This window comes from Pelophylax lessonae (genome assembly GCF_965119305.1).
Source record: "Pelophylax lessonae genome assembly, chromosome: 3".
NCBI lineage: Eukaryota > Metazoa > Chordata > Amphibia > Anura > Ranidae > Pelophylax > Pelophylax lessonae.
In genome coordinates this window covers 230071813-230092455 of record NC_138770.1, presented here as the reverse complement: position 1 = coordinate 230092455, position 20643 = coordinate 230071813, and the positions used below count along the sequence as shown (strand labels likewise).

At 39.9% G+C, this 20643-nt stretch overlaps 1 protein-coding gene across 1 annotated transcript in view; it reads right to left on the bottom strand.

Moving 5' to 3' along the window:
• Positions 1-20344, bottom strand: part of NYAP2 (neuronal tyrosine-phosphorylated phosphoinositide-3-kinase adaptor 2) — a 323386-nt gene extending 303042 nt beyond the window's left edge. The window contains exon 1 of the mRNA XM_082249989.1: positions 20207-20344. The gene's annotated coding sequence lies outside the window, so the exon portion shown is untranslated. The remainder of the gene's footprint in view (positions 1-20206) is intronic.
• Between the last annotated feature and the right edge of the window lie 299 nt (positions 20345-20643).

The following is a 20643-nucleotide window of genomic DNA, read 5'->3' as shown; positions in this document are numbered from 1 at the left end:
CTTGGTGGCCCAAATAAACTTCTATATAATGATGCAGCAAAGATGAGCAGTATGGAGTATACAGTATAACATAGAGCACAGAGGGGAGCATTGGGAAAAGGGTAGCATACTGTACAGAGAGGTAATGTACAGAGAATGCAAAACACAGTCCAACCAACATTAGTACAATTTTGCTAGTATTGAAATTAGCACAGAGATCCCTCTCTGAATCCTGCATCATATTAAACTCTGACATGTGAGGGGGTGTGTATGTGGCTACCTGTCACTCTCAGTTCCTCACTTTCATCTTTATGGTTTCTAATGGCAAGGTTGTTTTGACCTCCATAACATTATCTCACTCTATGAGAGTGTGACTAATACCCCAATGAGCTATTATTCTAACTAAATACCAAAAACATCCTATTGTCTGCATCTCTCCTATTGTACATTACCATAGTTGACTATGGTGATAACTATACTGTGTCAATGCCAACCACCACCACCGTTGACAGCTATGTCAAGCTATGAAGGAGAAAGAATTGAATGCATGTTGACACCATAAGTAGGACTTGGGTGGGCAAATATTTTAATTTCATAAAAAATATTAGGCCAAGTTTAAGTTACATGAAAAGTTGTAAATAGCCTTAAATTTTCTTTAACTGATATTTTTTTCATTTTAGGTTTCACCAAATTATCGAATATAAATATAAAAATTGGGGATTTTGCACTTTGCAACCTATTTAAGGCTAATTATACACATGCATAGATGGTCAGCTATTTTTAGGGCTAGGGACATGACCATGGGAGTGCAACACATGACCAGGGTTTGCAGCTGTAATACCTCCAAATGCTACATCTATTTCTATTTATCACAGAGCAAAGTGAAGGTGACACATCACTTAGTACTTGTCTACATTGAGTCATTTAGCTTACACCTTATCTGCACCAGGCTTTAGGAAGTTCTGGCTCTAAAGCAGCTCACTGATGAGACTTTTTTTTTCTTCTTTTAACCAGAGCGTTGAATAAAAGAAAAAATATTAATTTCCCCAATCCACACATTCAAGGTTGATGAGGGAATCCTACCCACTGAGCCTTTGTGTTTTGACAGCAGAGAGAATTCCTCACCATCAGAATACATTGATAAGCGCTGTTAGGCGCTGATCGAGTGGAGAAAACCCAGGAGGGTGGTTGTACAGAAGCCAATCTGTAGATTGACTTCTACACAAGCAAAGTACACATGCATTGACCAAAGTTTGTCCAGCCCCTGCTGAACAGGATGAATTTTGATCCATGTATGGCCGGCTTAAAGAATGAAAGCTGAACACCACATTTTATTTTTTAAAGATGAGCACCACATTTTAACACCTGTTTGGGCAGGACCTTAAGGTGGCTTTTAATCAGAGATGTATAGTAACTAAGTAGAACTACTTAAGTACTGTACTTAAGTACCGAAATGCGGTATCTGTACTTTCCTAGAGTAGAATATTTTTCTCCTACTTCTACTTTTACTTCACTACATTTTTTCGATGATTTCGATACTTCTACACCAATATTTTTTTTTGGTGCTGCATAGTTACTCGTTACTTTTAAAAAAATTACATCTGCCAGAACAGTAGATGGCAGGTTTCATGAAGCTCAAAAAATGTGTATAATGTCCTTTGTAAATCAGCGCATACAAAAATAAAGGCTGTGTATAATAAAAGCTGCTATACCAAATCTTTCCAATAAAAAGAAAATATGAAACAAACAAATAAATGGTGTTACAGCGCTTAAAGTGCATCAAGAAACTACTAACAAACACAGGTTAATCATTTGAATAAATCATTTGAAATAATAAAAAACAATATGATGTTCAAACTTTTGACTTCTTTCTTTAATAACTACATAACACAGTACTTGTACTTCTACTTTCAGTACTTGAGTAGAATTTTTTTTTTCAAAACTACTGGTACTTTTTACTTTAAGTACTTAAGTAGCAAATTTTTTGAAAAAACTACTTGCAATACTTAAGTAAAAAAAATGTTGAATACTTTAGTACTTCTACTTAAGTAACTTTGTACTTTGTACTTTTACTCAAGTAGAAATTTCAAGTACTTTATACAAGTCTGCTTTTAATGGTCCTATAATAGCAACAGATTCAGATAATATTTATTTCAAAATGTCCATGTGGACACTCTCTCAATCAACATTGACTATTGTAATCCTTATGCTACTAGCATTAGTAAATAGCTAGGATAGTATATGATATTTACTTGTTTTAAATGGTTGAATTACATTTCTTCACTTACTTCCTGGTTTCCAGGGTTAGGCATAGGATGTCAAACAACCCAGGAGTGTGGAGGAGGGGAGCAGAGGTTTTCTCAGCTAAGCACACCCTCCTGTCTGCATGCCTGAGCTAAGGGCAGATGGACTGAAGGAAGTGAATGCTACGCAAAACCTCTTCCCTTACTTAGGGTGGCCAATGCTAGAAATGCTTAAAGGTATTTTTCAAAGTAATTTCTCAGCAAAATAAATCATGGAGACATAGAAGAATGGGGGAGGTTGCTTTTAATATTACAAATAATTTAACCACTTTGGGACTGGAAGGTTTTGTCCCCTTAAAGAGGTTGTAAACCCCCCTTAATGACTAGTGTCTATAGGTAAGCCTATAATAAGTCTTACCTATAGGTACTGTAAATATCTCCTAAACTTGCACCGTTTAGGAGATATTTACCTTACATGCAGCCGATGACATCATCCGCGCATGTGCTCTGAAGGAACGGCCACCCGTGCCGTTTCTTCAGACCCCTGTGTCGTGGACGGCGGCTCCCGCGCGCAATCAGATGGCCCGGAGGACGCGAACCAGGAAGTAGGATGACCGAAAATGTCTGCGGTGTTACAGGTGAGCGGGCAGCACTGCGGGGGCTTCGTTTTAACGCAAGTATTTCATAATGAGCTAGTATGTGATGCATACTAGCTCATGATGCCTTTGTCTTTCAGGTTTTTCTTTTTTTAATTTTTTATTTATGAGGTTTACAACCTCTTTAATCACCAGGCCATTTTTTGCGATTCGGCACTGCGTCACTTTAACTGACAATTGCGCGGTTGTGTAACGCTGTACCCTAATAAAACGAATGTCCTTTTTTTCCCACAAATAGAGCTTTCTTTTGGTAGTATTTGATCACCTGTGCGATTTATATTTTTTGTGCTATAATCAAAAAAAGAGTGATAATTATGAAAAAAAAAAAAACAATATTTTTCCCTTTCTGCTATATAACATTCCCCAAAAAATTTAAAAATCAAATATTTTCATCCTTTCAGGCCATTTTGTATTCTGCTACATATTTTTGGTAAAAAAAATGTCCCAATAAGTGTATTTTGCTTGGTTTGCGCAAAAGTTATCGCGTCTACAAACTAGGGGAAAGATTTACGAATTTTTTTTTTTTTTTAATAGTAATGGCGGCAATCTGCGATTTTTAGCGGGACTGCAACATTGCAGCGGAAAGATCGGACCCCTAACTGACATTTTTGACACTTTTGGGGGTACCAGTGACATTTCTACAGTAATCAGTGCTAAAAATATGCACTGTTACTGTAATAATGACACTGGCAGGGAAGGGGTTAACACAGGGGTGATCAAAGGGTTAAGTGTGAGCCTAAGGGAGTGTTTTCTGTATGGGAAAGTACTTTTGGAATCAACACAGAGACCTGTGATCCTAAATAGAAGGATCACAGGCACTCTGTGATCATTCCAGAGAGAAGAATGGTCTGCTGTGTTTACAACAGCAGACCATTGTTCTCTCTCAGTGGGGAGAGATCGTGGGTGCCTGGTGGCAATCGGTGCCGTTGGTCCCATGGAGCGGCATCCCCGCTTCCTAATGGGGGCGGGCGCGTGCCCCCCATGAACTGCCGTACAGGTACGGCGGTTCGCGTAGCCAGGCCAGCCTGCCGCAGTATGCGGTTAAATAGTGTTTTTGGCTTGTGATGCTCAGATGCAGTGTGGTTCTGCTTTAACTAGACAGTAATAAAATGGGCACATGAGCAGAGCTCTTTATGGACAAAGGAATTCATCATCATGCTGGACAATTTCTACAATGACTGCAAGACTATGTGTGCATGACATCAGTTCAGTCAGGAAGTAGATTTTAAAATGACTGTGGAAAATTGCTTTTTAGAGGCATGCACATTCGTGTCACGTCTATAAACAAGTTGAATCACACCTAAAAAAGAAATAAACGTCTGACAGGTAGGCTGTTCCAGACATGGGAGTAAGTCACACATGTGCAAGTCACAAGCAAGTCTCAAGTCTTAACCATCAAGTCTCAGGCAAGTCCCAAGTTACTGTGACGAAAAGCAAGCAAGTCAAGTCCCAGCTAGAAGTAAAGTCAAGTCATTTATTTTGGTCAAGTCACAAATCAAGTCAAAATACTGATCTACCCCAATTTTCACCTTTAAATCAGTTAAAAGTCAGTGGTCAGGAAAGATTTTGTTTTATTTTCAACATTAACAAAACTGCTTAGTGCTTTTTTCTTGGTATATTAAAGAAACACTTTGAATGCCTAAACAGCTCCAAATTCCTTCGTCCGGTCATGTTTCAACACCACAGTCACTAAAAACATGTTAAGAATTTCCATTGTTAAACAGCCAGTGTCCTAAAAATCAGAACACACTGAGGTGTTATAAGTGACTGTGGTGTGAGAAACATAACAGGCACATTCATTTTGCTTTAACACATCTTGAGAAAATGCAAATATTTAATAACTTAAAAAAGTAAAGTCATTTCGAGTCATATGTCTCAAGTCTCAAGTCATGAATACCAAGTCAAAGTCAAATCGAGTCTTTTATTAATTTTAATCAAGCAAGTCTCAAGTCCTTAAACTGGTGACTTAAGTCAAGTCATGTGACTCAAGTCCCCCACCTCTGGGCTGTACAGTATATGATAGATAAGACCTTATTGTTTTCTTCTGTTATAAAGCCCTGTCGGCGTTTATGATCCATGGTACACGCGAGTGACGTCATCGCGGCCTGGGAAACCAAGTGGCCAAAGGTTCAGAATCCAAAAGGAAGACAGCGGAGTACTGGATAGGATCACATGCCATACTGTGCTAATATGCTGTGCATACTAGCACATTATGGATAAATGCTCCAGGAGAACAATAAAAAAGGTTTAAAAACGGCAGAGGTTTTATTTCACTTTAATATATTATTAGAGGTAACCTAGACACCTGCACCGGCAGTCATTATAAGGCTGCTAGATATGATATGAGATTACTAATGCAAACTGATCACATGATTACAATACGATGTTGCAGAAGATCAAAGGTACACTGCTATTGAGATCTCACTAAAATGTTCTTCATTTAATTACTTCCATGATTAAAATGGAATTTTCAAACTCTGTGCCATATTTCAAATCCTATCTTGCCTTATGTTGTTTGACAGCAAATACATTCTGTAATTATATAAAAAAATCTGTTCATCTGCACTTAAAACTAAGACCTTGAATAAACACTGAGGAACAGAAGAGTATGACATCTAACCAATCAGATACTTCATTTAACTTTGAGTCTAGATGGCTGCTATAGTAACACAGGTGCTTTTCCAACGCTCAGTGCTTTCAAATTATATTTTTATATTGCCTCTCAAAGTATGATAAAGGTGGTTGTTCTTATAAGAAATGTTCCTGGTCTCTACTATACCATAAAAGGGTTTTTAATAGAGTTATTTTTATATTATAAGATATAAAAGCTCCAAGGTTCTAATTAAATATCAGAAGTTATGGCTGACTTCTGGACCTAACGTCTACCATAAAACATGACATTATTAACCACTTTACCACCGGAGGATTTTGCTGTCTTACGTCCAGGCCACTTTTTGTGATTCGGCACTGTGCGAATTTAACTGACAATTGCGCGGTCGTGCGACACCGTACCCAAACGAAATTGACGTCCTTTTTTTCCCATAAACAGAGCTTTCTTTTGGTGGTATTTGATCACCTGTGCGATTTTTACTTTTTGCGCTATAAACAAAATAAGAGCGTAAATTTTGAAAAAATAACAATATTTTTAAAATTTTTTATATGAAATTCCCCCAAAAAAAATGTAAAAATCTAAATTTTTTTAAATTTTTGGCGAATTTGTTTTCTGCTACCTATGTTTGGTAAAAAAAAATCACAATAAGCGTATTTTAATTGGTTTGCGCAAAAAGTTATTGCGTTTACTAACTAAAGGAAAGATTTCTGTAATTTTTGGTGTTTTTTTTTAACGAGTAATGGCGGCGATCTGCGATTTTTTTTGTGGGACTGCGACATTGCGGCGGACAGATCGGACCCTTGACTGACATTTTTGACACTTTTGGGGGTACCAGTGACATTTCTACAGTAATCAGTGCTATAAATATGCACTGTTACTGTAAAAATGACACTGGCAGTGAAGGGGTTAATTTTATTGGAGAGGGAGGGGTTAATGTATGCCTGGTGCTTACTAACGTGTGTGGGGGGAGGTGACTGAGTGACACAGGGACAGATCGCATGTTCAGCTATGCTGAACCCTGCAATCTGTCACTGTCTGTCACTTAGGAGATCCGCCCGCTCTGTTAACACAAGCGGCGGATCTCCAAACTTGATTCCCCGACGATCGGGGAAGAGCAGCGGCGATCACCACTGCTCCTCCCCTGGCCCGACTCCCGCTGTGACTGAAAACAGCGGGAGAGCGCCTCTGGCAGCGCGCGAGCACCGCCTACAAGGGGAGGAGTAGGTCTACGTCGCTGGACGGAATCGAGCCACTTTGCCGCAGTACGGTCAACGTGACCGGTCGCAAGTGGTTAAAGTAAGTGGGAGAGGTGTACTCTAAAGTCTTGTATGGACAGAGACAATTGGGAGAATAATGCTCAACCAGAGGAGGGATTCATAAAGAAAGGTGTGGGGCGCTTGATCTCTTAAAGCAGAAAGTGTTTCACTCTTAACCACTTCTGGCCGGAAGGATTCGCCCCCTTCCTGACCCGGCCATTTTTTGCGATACGGCACTGTGTTACTTTAACTGACAATTGCGCAGTCATGGGATGCTGTACCCAAATACAATTGATGTCCTTTTCTCACAAATAAAGCTTTCTTTTGGTAGTATTTGATCACCTGTGCGATTTTTATTTTTTGCACTATAAACAAAAAAATAGCGACAATTCTGAAAAAAAAAAAAAAACAAAACAATATTTTTCACTTTCTGCTATATAACATTCCACCCCCCCCCCCCCCAAAAAAAAAGTAAAAATCAAATGTTTTCATCATTTTAGACCAATTTGTATTCTGCTACATATTTTTGGTAAAAAAAAAATCCCAATAAGCGTATATTGATCAGTTTGTGAAAAAGTTATTGCGCCTACAAACTAGGATAAAGATTTATGTCATTTTTATTTATTTATTTATTAGTGATGGCGGTGATCTACGATTTTTAGCAGGACTGCAACATTGTGGTGGACAGATCAGACCCTTAACTAACATTTTTTTTTTTCAATTATATATTTTATTACATTTTTTAGTGATAACAAACATCCAGGAAAGCAAACAATATTTGTTATAATCAAGTCTTATTCTTAATTAATTGACTTTCTTTCCTATTCTCGTAAATTCATCTCACCCTAGTGTTCTATCCCTCTAAACAAAATCTACCCCAAAAAAAAAGAAAAGGAGAAAAAAAAAGGTAGGGGTATTTATCTCCTCCTCTTCCTGTCGAGTTCAATAGCTTATTTCTCATGGGTCTATCAAATCCTCTTCCACAGAGATTCTTCTCTAATTTATTGCTAAAAAGTTATTCCATGCATTCCATGTTTCTAAGTATTTTTCTCTTTTATGTTGAGCTGTCAGGACTAAATCTTCCATTTTATTTATTTCTTCTACTTTACGTATCCAACATTCTATTGTTGGTGGTGTTTGTTTTTTCCAGTTAGTAGGTATACAAGATCTCGCTGCATTTGCTAAATGACATAATATAGATCTCCTATATCTTTCCACTGGTATTTTACTTAATTGTAGAAGGAAGAAAGCTGGCTCTTCTGGTATCTTTATTTCTGAAAATTTTTGCATAATTTCTTTAACTTTTTTCCAAAAGTTTTATATTTTAGGACAAGACCAAAAGATATGTATTAATTAACATTTTTAACACTTTTGGGGGGACCGGTAACTTTGCTACAGTAATCAGTGCTAGAAATATGCACAGTTACTGAAATAATGACACTAGCAGAGAAAGGATTAACACCCGGGGCAATCAAAGGATTAAATGTGTCCCTAGGGGGTGATTTCTAACTGTGGGGGGATGGGCTTTCTGAATGAACACAGAGACCTGTGTTCATAAATAAGAGGAACACAGGATCCCTGTGTTCATCACTGAAAGAACAGCAGTCTGCTGTGCTTACTATGGCAGACTGCCGTTCTGTCTCCACGAGGAGCGATTGCGGTGCCTGACGGCAATCACAGCCGTCAGACCCGCTGATCAGCTTCCAATGTGGCGAATGGGTCAATACGCGCGCCCCAGCTTAGCGACATACAGATACGTCATTTCACAGGACAGAGCCAACCTGCCGCAGCAGGAAACAATGGCTCACAACCATTGATTGTATCTGAAATAGTATTTTAAGTCATTTCTCATTCACTTCAGAGTTCTTGTCCCACTGTGAGATCTTTTTTTCCTGTATATCTTTCCCCCTGGCAAATCACTGTCTCACAGTTGGAGGTGAGCTACATTTCCATGCACTAGGAATACAGGCCTTGGCCGCGTTCAGATGTAGGAGTCTGGATTTCCTGTAGAAATTCAAATTTTAATTGGTAAATAACAAAGCATTCTTCTAAAAATATCAGATGTTACTTTTATTTTTTACTTTTATTCAGGCGTCACATGTGGGGATTTAAAAGAGAAGACACACTTGCCTTGCACTTTATATGGACTTTTGTTATTCGTCATACCCAATGGACTTTTCATTTGATGCAAAGGGACAAAACCAGTGGTGAATTAATTAAAGTAGATTTAACTTTACATTTGGGATCCAAAGTATCATATGGACATTGTATGTTGGTGAATGGGACTATATGTTTAACAGGTAAAGTTTGCACAAATTTCAGTCTATTATTGAGTTCATAATGAAATAGTTTTATTGAACAGACACAGAATTTTTTTTTTAAACACTTAATTATTTTTTATTTTCTTATTTTTTTTACTTTATTTATATTCATTTCTTGAGCAGCGCAACCATATATTAAATATTTATTTTACGTTTAGGCCCTGTTCACACCTGAGCATTTTTTAGCTCGTAAAATGCTCATCTCTGAAGTTCCAAAACGCCCAACAAGCAAAATTCCATTCATTTCAATGGCCCCTGTTCACATATGAGCGTTTTGTCGCCTAAAGCACAACGACAGAAGCTCAAAAAAGTACACTTTTTCTTTGGGCAGATTAGAAGCGTTTTTGGTCAGATGTCAATGCCTGCCTCCAAAGGCCTGCAAAAAACGCGTGAAAAACACCCAAAAAATGCCTAAAAAAAGACACGAAAAATGCCTAAAAAAAGGCCTGAAAAATAGCCAAAAAATGCCTGAAAATTGATACGCTCAGGTGTGAATGGAGCCTTAGGAGTGTAGGAACACAATTTGTGGTTGCAGCAGCTGATAGGTAAGTTATTAGTGGCATCGCGTAGACATGTTTGGTTAGTTTAGTTCCGAATAAATATTCAGACAAATTTTTCGTTATTCGGAGATTCGAATATTTCCGGATACCTGAATTACATTATAACCTATGTTTACTGAATGCTTCGAATGAAACGAAATTTGCCTGAATTTCGGAAATTCTAATTTAATTTAATTTCAGTGTGTGATTAGAGTACCATTTTTAAATAATGCTCTATTTATTAAACCAAAGGTGATTTAAAGTCATTGTAATCATTTGATGAAGATTTTTCTTTTGTTTGTTCACTTTGCCACATTCGAATCGAAAAAAAACATCTAAAGTTTTTGATTCAACCGATTCAAAATTTATTGATTCAAACGTTTCAAATAGAAAAAAATCGGTAAATTTGAAGAAAATTTGAAAAAGACATAAAACGAATTCCGAATCCCAAATACGAACTGAACAAATCAACCGAATTTAACAAAACGAAATAACTACATTAACGAATCTAAACAAAACAAAACCACAGCTGCTCCTCTCATTCCTCCTCCTAAGATCGGAGGGTGTAACTGCTGTAATAGAGAGCAGGCAGTGCTATAGGGTATAGACCATTATGTCAATCAAATCAAGATGTGTTGGGCAGAGGGCATGTCAGCCAAAATGACCACGGAGCCTCATGCACACCCTGCATCAGCATGGGGCCCTGAAGCTTGAACTAAAGGGATGCAAACTGAAAATGCCAGTATGGATCTACTTCCATTCTGGTAAGAATGGTTTAGGAAAAGAAGGAAACTGGCAGGATCACCAAGTATTTTCTGCAGAAAATGAATGTTGCTACACAATAAAGACATCAATAAAAATGTTGTAAAAAAACAAAAATAGATATTGTTAGCCACTTGCCGACCGCCGCACGACTATATACTGCGGGGTCAGCCCCTCACAGGCAAAGCGACGTAGGGCTACGTCGCTAGCCTGTGAGGCTCTAGGGAGCGAGCGCGCGCTGCCGGAGGCACGCTCCCGCTCGGTCACGGGCCCCCCCGCGCGTGTGCCCGGAGGACCCGATGTCCGTCGGGCACTTGCGATCATCCGTTACATTGGGAGAATGGCAGGCGGCTAATGTAAACAAGCCGCCGGTCATTCTTCCCTGTGTAAGAATGGAGATCATACGGTTCTGCTATGTAGGACCGTTGATCTCTGTTCTTACACCAGTAGCCACATCCAATCACAGTTATAATCACACCCTTAGGGACACACTTAACCCCTCTCTCTCCAAAAAAAGTTAACCCCTTCACTGCCAGTGTAATTTTTACAGTAACAGTGCATATGTATAGCACTGATTACTGTAGTAATGTCACTGGTAACCCCAAAAGTGTCAAAAATGTCAGTCAAGGGTTCGATCTGTCCGCCGCAACGTCGCAGTCCCGCAAAATAAATCGCAGATCGCCGCCATTACTCGTTAAAAAAAAAAACAACAAAAATGACAAAAATCTTTCCCTTAGTTAGTAAACGCAATAACTTTTGCGCAAACCAATCAAAATACACTTTTTGCGTTTTTGTTTACCAAACATATGTAGCATAAACAAATTGACCTAAAATGTTAAAAAACTTTGATTTTTACATTTTTTGGGGGGAATTTCATATAAACAAATGTGAAAAATATTGTTAATTTTGCAAAATTGATGCTCTTTTTTTGTTTATAGCACATGATCAAAAAATCGCACAAGTGATCAAATACCACCAAAAGAAAGCTCTGTTTGTGGGAAAAAAGGACGTCAAATTCGTTTAGGTACAGCGTCGCCCCAACCGCGCAATTGTCCGTTAAAGTCACGCAGTGCCGAATTGCAAAATAGGCCCTGGTCAGGAAAGGGGTAAAATCTTCCGGGGCTTAAGTGGTTAAATGTAGTTGATTATTTTTGTGGGCACATTTAAACTTTGGTATTCCTTGGTTATATACTGGAAGCCAGTGGCGGCTGGTGCTCCAAGGGGCCGGGGGGGAGGGTGTCAGACGGACCACACCAGTTCCAGCCCGCACACCATACCCGCCTCCCCCCAGGACCAAACCAGCTCCAGCCCGCACACCATACCCCCTCCCCCACGGTCGCCAGCTCACTCACCCTGGACTGACATGTGGAGGGAGGGCAGGCAGCAGCAGCGGCAGCTTCCACCTCAGTCTCCTCCGTGGGTCAGGCTTCCCCTGCGTCTCCTCCCTCCTCCTTCACCAATAGGATGGCTTCTCCTTTCAGCCAATCGGCAAACGGGACTCAGGACCCGCTTCCTGATTGGCCAGGAGGAGAATCCATGTGACAATAGCGAATATTCATTCACTATTGTCACACAACTGGGTGGGCTCAGGGCGCAGTGCTCTGCGCCCTGAGCGCACCCTTTTTTTAAGTCTATTAGAGCCTCTGGCTCTAATCACGTGCTTTAAAAAAAAAAAAACCCATTGGAATCCATGCGTCCGGCGCCCTGCATGTAGATTAGGGGGCCGATTTCATGGATAGGGGGGGGGGCGGCGCCCCTGTGCCCCCAATGGATGGGCCACCACTGCTGGCAGCCCTTTGCAGTAAGAACACAGAGCTATGTGTGGTGTTCTTGGTGGGGTCTTTGGAGACCAAGGCATCATGCTATTCGGTTTCCATTATGCTCAGACCTGGCTGTCAATTCATTCATGCTAAGGTGGATATGATAACCTATTCCTGGTGTTGATTGAGCTAACAGACCTTCTGCCTTGTAGCCGGGAGTTTGTTTTATATTCTCTCAGCTAGGCAGCCCCTTTGGGGAACCTGAGGCACCGGATGCACACTTTTTATGGTCTCCCCTTAGCTGGGACATACCCAACAATGTTTGTTCTTCTTTACCCCCCATGTGTATGACATTTGTGAAATACATGCAGCAATAAAGTCCTGAAGAAGCAGAATACCCCTACAGCGAAACATGTTGGCTTACTTTATATCTGCTGAATTATTTCTTTTTGATGTAATTTTATGTTACAGGGATCTTCTTACCACTGTGACCCTGCTTTGGATTAGGTTATGTATATGTCTTTGTATATTCATTAAAAATAAATTTTTGTTCTTTTTAATCAATATATTTGTATTGGTTTTATATACCATTTGGGAGTTACCGTTTCAAGGCCCATTTTTCGAGGGGATATGGGGGGAAAGGGAAAAAATCTTTCCCTTTCTTTCTTTTCTTCCCCTCTTTCTCTTAATTAAGAACAGAGAGTTATCCGTATGTTTTTTCCTGGTATTCTCTGCCGCCCTATCATGATGATACAGTGGTGGATCCTACACCTGTACACTCAGCGCTCTAGCTGGTAAACCATATTATATACATGTTGCCATGGTATTGTAAAAAATACAATTCATGGTTAGAGCTCTGAGTGCACAGGTGCTACCAATCCCGTTCCAGCCCACCCAGTGCTCTCAGAGTTGCCTGAAGACTTCTAGGACATATGGCATTCATATCCCAGGAGTCTACAGGCAGGGACCTAGAGGAGAAATATAGAAGTGGAAGGAAGAAAGCTGTAAAAAGGTAATTAATAAAAAGAAAAAAAAAGCTATATTTAGTTAAACAACCTACAATTAGTTAAAAAAAAAAAGTAAAAAAATAAATAAAACAGTGAGATGCTCTGAAACAGTACATTGCACTGCCCCTCCTGGCTGATGCACAACGGCACCAGCCCACACACAAAAACACTGGGTGGGTATGAGCGAACACGCATGGCTCATTCACACTGGCACTGCTACATTTAGCTTTTCTAATCGTATGAGAAATCATCTGGGAAGTAAAAATAATTTTTATGCTTTCCAGATCACTTTTCCAGCATTTAGATGTTCCGGCTTTAAAGGAAGTTTACATGCATTTAGACCCCATTTACATGCAGCTACATCCGTTCAGCTACATTCAACTCCACAAAACCAATACTAAATAGACAATGAATGCAAATTCTTTTTGATATGGTAAGCATATATAAACATTGAGCTTGTAAATGCTTCTAAAAATCTAGAGTGCAAATGTACATTGAACAAATCAGGATGAATTCAGATCCATTTGTAGGCAGGTGCTGTTTATTTTCTCCACGGCAGATGGCGCTCAGCAGTAGCAGCTCAGCAGCTGGAGAGGAAGTCATGAGGAGCACTGTTCCTCTATGGTTTCCTGGGTAATTGAAGAAGCAATGCCCGATGTGAAACTGGCAGCCATCTTGGATCAGGTAGAGTCTACTTAAGACCCTGGCTCCCGGGTTTGGCATACTTTTATGTGAGTGGACAGCATAGAGAAAAGTACCCTGACTGGTGGAGAAAGTGCTAGCGGTAGGGAAAGGTTCCTGACAAGGAGGGAAAGCAGAGGGGCGCAACCCTTCTGGACACCTTCCCAATTGGGCACAAAATGGCCAGACCATATTCTGTCCCCTCTCAATAGATGCTGTCTGTCCGGCTGGAATTTGTTCATTTAATGCTGTTAGGGTTAGTACACCCACCTGGGCAGCATGCTCACCAAGATTGCTGTGAATTGTTGCTGAATTGCTTCAATACAAGTTTTGCATTGCATTATTGCCGCCGCACACACTGCACACCTCACATAAACATTTGTAAGTGCTTGCTTTGCAGACCTGAACAGTTTGTTTATAACCACTTTTAGTGACCTTCAAATGTGCCAAAAAATGGAGAGCAGCTGAGCATGTGCAATGAGCATGTGCAGAGCAGAGTGAGACAGTGTAAACACCGTCTCACTCTGCTCTGCACATGCTCAGTTGCTCTCTATTTTTAGGCAGTGCCGAGTTTGTAGAGGTCAATCTGCTGACAGCCTTAAAGCGGAATTAAACACTCCTATCCTTTACAGACAAGGAAGCTGCTTCTGTTTGATCACCATAGCAGTTGTAGATCAGTTATAACACCAGCCATTTGATGGTTGGACAGTTTGGTGGAGGACATAAGCAAATGTGACAGTTAGCAATCCCAGCATTCCAAGAATGTAACTGTTTTTTTTTTAAACCGTTAAATCGATAGGTTTAATTTCATGATTTACTGCTGTTCAGAGGCTCTGGACTTTAGCAAAATGGCAGCCTCCAGCAAGAAGAAACAGGAGCAATACTGGAGGCAATTTACAGCATACACCAATTTTGGTATCATCATTTATAATGTGGAATGTATGTTCCTTGCTAAAGAACATTTTTTAAAATCAAGTTGTTATGGGTAAAGTTCTGCTTTAAGCAACCAAATGCATGGTGGAGTCATGTATAAGTGTCTGAAAGGAATCATCAAGGTGGTTGGGAGAAAGTAGTGGGGCTAGAAGAAGGAGGGGTAGAGAACTGATGTGCTGTATGTAAATTAAGGAAAGTCTAGTGACCATGACTAGGGGAATGTGTACACACGGATAATATGGAACTACAATCAGCAGGGAGCTGATTATACAATGCTAGCAAAAATGAAGTATAGTACCAGAACAGGGTGATATGTGAGGAAGATGTGTGTAGACTAGTGACGGTGGCTGAAATATATGAGGAATGTCAAGTTGTACATGTTTATGAGGGTACCTGAATTTATAATGGAATAATAGGCTAAGGAAATGCATGTATATTAAGCCTGTGGATAACGTTTAACTAAAAGCAGCATAAAAATGTGGATGGCAGTAACTGACAGATAAAAGCAATAAAATAAAAATGACAGGGACAGTGAATAAAAGAACACCTACAATAACACAACCTCGTAAAAGTAAAGAACAAAACAAAAACATTCTTATTAGTGGTCTTCAGTTGTCTCACTGGGGTTTATTTACTAAAGCTGGAGAGTGGAAAATCAGGCTCATTTCTGCATAGACACCAATCAGCTTCTAACCTCAGCTTGTTCAATTAAGCTTTGGCTATAAAACCTGGAAGCTGATTGGTTTCTATGCAGAAGTGAGCCTGATTTTCCACTCTCCAGCTTTAGTAAATAAATCCCATTCAGTCCATCTGGAGTTAAACTGTTCATCCCAAAGAACCATGTTTCACGTTGACACAATTTTAGAAATCTATTATAAATCAATGAATTTAGCACTTGTTCAAAAATAGCTGCTGTCAGCAGCTTGTAGTGTTTGTATATAGTGTTTGTATATAGTGCATTGTGACTGCTGGCAAAGTGTTGCGACACACTGGGGTTGAATTACTAAAGGTCCAGTCTGCAAGTGCAGTTGCCCCACAGCTTAGTAAATGAAGTGAAGCTTCACTTTGCAAAGAATAACCAATCACACACAAGGAAAATAAAAACAGCATTTTTTCTTGCACATGATTTGATGATGGAAGTCAGCAAAGCTTCCCCTCATTTACTAAACTCTGGAGAAACTGCACTTACAGCAGGGCTTGACAAACCCCAGGTGCCAGGTCGCATTGGCGACTAAAATAAGGGGCCTAGTGTCTAAACTACAATGCGGCAGGTGTCTTGTCCCCATGCACCCCCCCCCTTCCGTGGGTCTGTGCACTATGATGCCACGCCGGAAGGTAATTGAGGCTGCAGCTTTGCAGCCTGCTGTAACAAGATGCTTACATCGGCCTGGGAAACTGGCGCCCTCTTCTGGTACCTCCACTGACAGTGCTGAGGACTTCCCCTGCCTGCTCTCACTGTCCCCCTCTGACATCTCCTGTCCAAGAGGGAAGAGGGTGTTGGAGGGCATGATCTGGCACCCTTTGCTTAATGGTGAGTGGAAAGAGAGTGTTGAGCAGCTGGTTGGAATGGCCTCGGTTCCATTTAACCCCCACAAAGAAGGAAACAGTTTTCTAAAAAAATTTATTTATTTTTTTTAAATTAATTTTTATTCTTTTTCATTCTCTTCAGTGTTGTACTCTCTCCTTGCCATGCAGCAGCCACACAGCTGAAAGCCCCTTTTACACGGGCTGTCTGATCAGGTTCGCCTGCCGGTTTTTCAAGCAGACCTGATCCTACCCTCCAGTTTCCTCTATGGAGCGGTGGATGTCAGCGGACACATGCTGCCCCCCAATCTGATGCTGTTCGCTAAAAACAAATCGATGGTCATCCTAATTTACATCTGTCTGGCAGATCAGATCGGATGAAAATGGAAAGGTGGTTAGTTTCTATCCGATTTCCCCACAGAGGAGAGTGGGACTGTGTCTGTGTTCACTCTGCATAGCGGAGCGGACACGGACCTGTCATCCGCCTGCTCAGCGAGGGTCAGCAGAGAGATTGTCTTCGTTAATAAAGTTTTGTTGTTAGTTTTAAAAAAAAAAATGGCTCCTAGCTTTTTTAGCTGGCTCCTAGATTTCCAACAAGTTTGTCAAGCCCTGACTTACAGAGTGCAACTGCACTTCCAAAGTGCACAGGTCTATTTGTCTTTAGCAAATTCCCCCCATAAAGACACTTTTTTTCTTATTAATGTAAATGTAGTAAAGATTTACAAGAATACCCAATCTGGTGCAAGCAATATTTTAAAAAAAATGCTATTACATGATTGGATGATGGAAATCAGCAGAGCTTTGCCACATTTGCTAAGCAAAGACTAAGTCTATTTGCCTTTAGTAAATCAATCCATGTCCTCTTATTTTCTTCTCCAAATTGCAATGACTGATCTGGGGTTTAGAATCTCACTTTTATCAACTGGATAAAACAGAGTTCCTAAGTATTACACTTGGAGTGAGGACTTTACACATCCTACAGGTGGACAAGTGCAGCACAATTCATGTCAAGTGAACCCACCTTTGCTCCCTATGTATGGGATGCTGAAGCTCTCATATACAAAAAGGCTCACGTTTTACAAATGGGCTGACATCTGATTTTTCCCCTGCACTGCTTACAGAGTATAGACGGTTCTCAATTTGTTTATATTTCTGACCACTGGTCAGAAATATAATTTGACAGTCGTGATCCAAAGAATTTGACAGCCGTGATCCCAGAAGTACTCAAAGGAGAGCACTTCCGGGTTTACAAAAGTTACAGGATCAAAGATTTTATGTTCACTGATCCCTCCACTGCTTGCCATCCTGAAGATCCCAGCCTCCTTTCCTTTTCTTGGGCTTGGAGTAGTATGTAAAAATGGTTACCCAGAGTAAAGCCTGAGTAATGCTCTGGGTTATCACCAAGGAGGTTGAATGAGTTTCCCCAACACTATCAGGCTTAATAAATCAAATGGTACAAAAAGCATCATGGTGCAACACACCCTGACTAATACAATCACATTTTGATTTATGTGAGGAATTAAAAGATGAACTGAGGTTGCTGTAGGTTTCCATATCTATGCCGTACACACAAACTTATCTAAATTGTAGGCTCAATTTGCTAAACATTTACTTATACATTGGGCTTTTCATAGTAATACCTTAATCATAGTAAATGCAAAATATTGCACCAGCAATGCAATTATGCAGGAATAATGTGATATATTCCATGCGTGTCATAGACAAAGTAACCTTCATGTACTATATGCAACTTGGGAAAATCCTGTGCTGGCCAAATGCTAGCTGTGCCCATTTCTACATTATGTATGTGTCAACACCGTTTATAGCATTTATTTCTTCTATTGTCCCAATCATTTTCCCAAGAAATCCTAACTTATAAATAAACCCATCATTACAGAACTAAAATGAACACATATGTTTCCATCATATATAATTCATAATGTCCCAAAGCAAAACAACCTACCAGCTGGCATACTATATTGTACGGGGTAGAAACATATCTTTATAGCAAAGCTCTATGAGTAATAGCATCGTTCTTAGAAAAGTAGCATTATTAGCACAGGTTTATGGGAAGTATGAAGAGCAGGTGGCACATATGAATGCAAGGGAAGGGAAAGGCAAAACTAACCATAAACTTCAAGCTAGTAATGTGTGCTTATGATTTACATGAAAACGATGCTTTATTGACAGAAGGATTCCCCTGTAGTACATTATACATAGATGGCGTATACAATAACATCAACATATACACGTTTCATGAAATCTATAGTTAATGCTGGGCGTGAAGTAACTAGATAGATAGATAGATAGATAGATAGATAGATAGATAGATAGATAGATAGATAGATAGATAGATAGATAGATAGATAGAGTGAGTATGAGATAGATGATAGATAGATAGATAGATAGATAGATAGATAGATAGATAGATAGATAGATAGATAGATAGATAGATAGATAGATAGATAGATAGATAGATAGATAGATACAGTGAGTATGAGATAGATAGATAGATAGATAGATAGATAGATATATAGATAGATAGATAGATAGATAGATAGATAGATAGATAGATAGATAGATAGATAGATAGATAGATAGATAGATAGATAGATAGATAGATAGAGTGAGTATGAGATAGATGATAGATAGATAGATAGATAGATAGATAGATAGATAGATAGATAGATAGATAGATAAACGATGGATAGATAGATAGATAGATAGATAGATAGATAGATAGATAGATAGATAGATAGACAGACAGACAGACAGACAGACAGACAGACAGATAGATAGATAGATAGATAGATAGATAGATAGATAGATAGATAGATAGATAGATAGATAAATGATAGATAGATAGATAGATAGATAGATAGATAGATAGATAGATAGATAGATAGATAGATAGATAAATAGATAGATAGATAGATAGATAGATAGATAGATAGATAGATAGATAGATAGATAGATAGATAGATAGATAGATAGATAGATAAATGATAGATAGATAGATAGATAGATAGATAGATAGATAGATGATGGATAGATAGATAGATAGATAGATAGATAGATAGATAGATAGATAGATAGATGATAGATAGATAGATAGATAGATAGATAGATAGATAGATAGATAGATAGATAGATAGATAGATAAATGATGGATAGATAGATAGATAGATAGATAGATAGATAGATAGATAGATAGATAGATAGATAGATAAATGATGGATAGATAGATAGATAGATAGATAGATAGATAGATAGATAGATAGATAGATAGATAGATAGATAGATAAATGATGGATAGATAGACAGTTATAGCTCGGCCATGTATGGCACAGTTAGAGTAGTATAATAAAGCATAGAGAAATGATAGACCTACCAGAAATGAATGTCCTAGTTGGCCAGTAGTTGTAGGCCTTCCTCAGGGTGGAAGTCAGTGCAATCAGATAGGGTATAGTGTATGAGGAGCACCATAGAACCCCCTTGTATTGTGGGGTGTCTTTGTTTATGTAAAGTGCATTTCACCAAGAAGTAGTGCACAGTGTGAAGTCCTGCATGGTTGAAGGTTGGTATCCTAGCAGTGTCCTCAGTCAAGGCTTTGGCCTGTAAAGTTGTCTTGAGCAGGTTGGCAGAGACAATGGTAATAGATGATGGGTGTGAGCCACCCTGGACTGTACCCCAGCAGCACAGGGGAGAAGTATGGAGGAGAAGATTGCAGCCTGAGCCTCCAATGCAATGTCTGTGAGGTGTGTGGGGCTCCTCATTGGAATGGAGAAGATATTACCTATGGATGGGGTTGGCTTGTTCCTGCTCCTTAGTCTGGTTCCCTCCTGGCACCCTTGCTGTGTACCGTGTCTCTGCTCGCTGGATGCTTATTGTTATAATATGGATCGGTCGGGGGAACAAAGAAGGCTGAGCCTACCTGGCTAGACAATCCGCGATCAGCACTCAGCATTCCAGCACCTCGGACAGTTCCTGCCGGTCAGGCCCATTGGCAGCATGGGGAGAAGGAGCCGGCCACAGCATCCATCCTCCTCCTCCCTCTCCTCCTCCTCCTCCTCCTCCTCCCTGTGGATGTGTGAGATCGGGCTGAGAACAAAGACTGCACTGCTGATTGACCTAAGCTTAGCCCATAGTGCTGGCAGAGCCCAGAGCTGTCCGTGGTGCTGAAGCTGGCTGTACTGTGGTTAGAGCCGCTCTCCCGGACATGGCTCTGCTCATTGTATGAGCCGGCTGACGTCTACCGGGGACAGAGAGAGAGAGGCGGAGCACCATCACCTCGTCAAAACAACCCCCGCCACCTCATCCTACCGGCATGGAGCACACAGACCCCCCCACTACCCTGTCTACATCGGACTA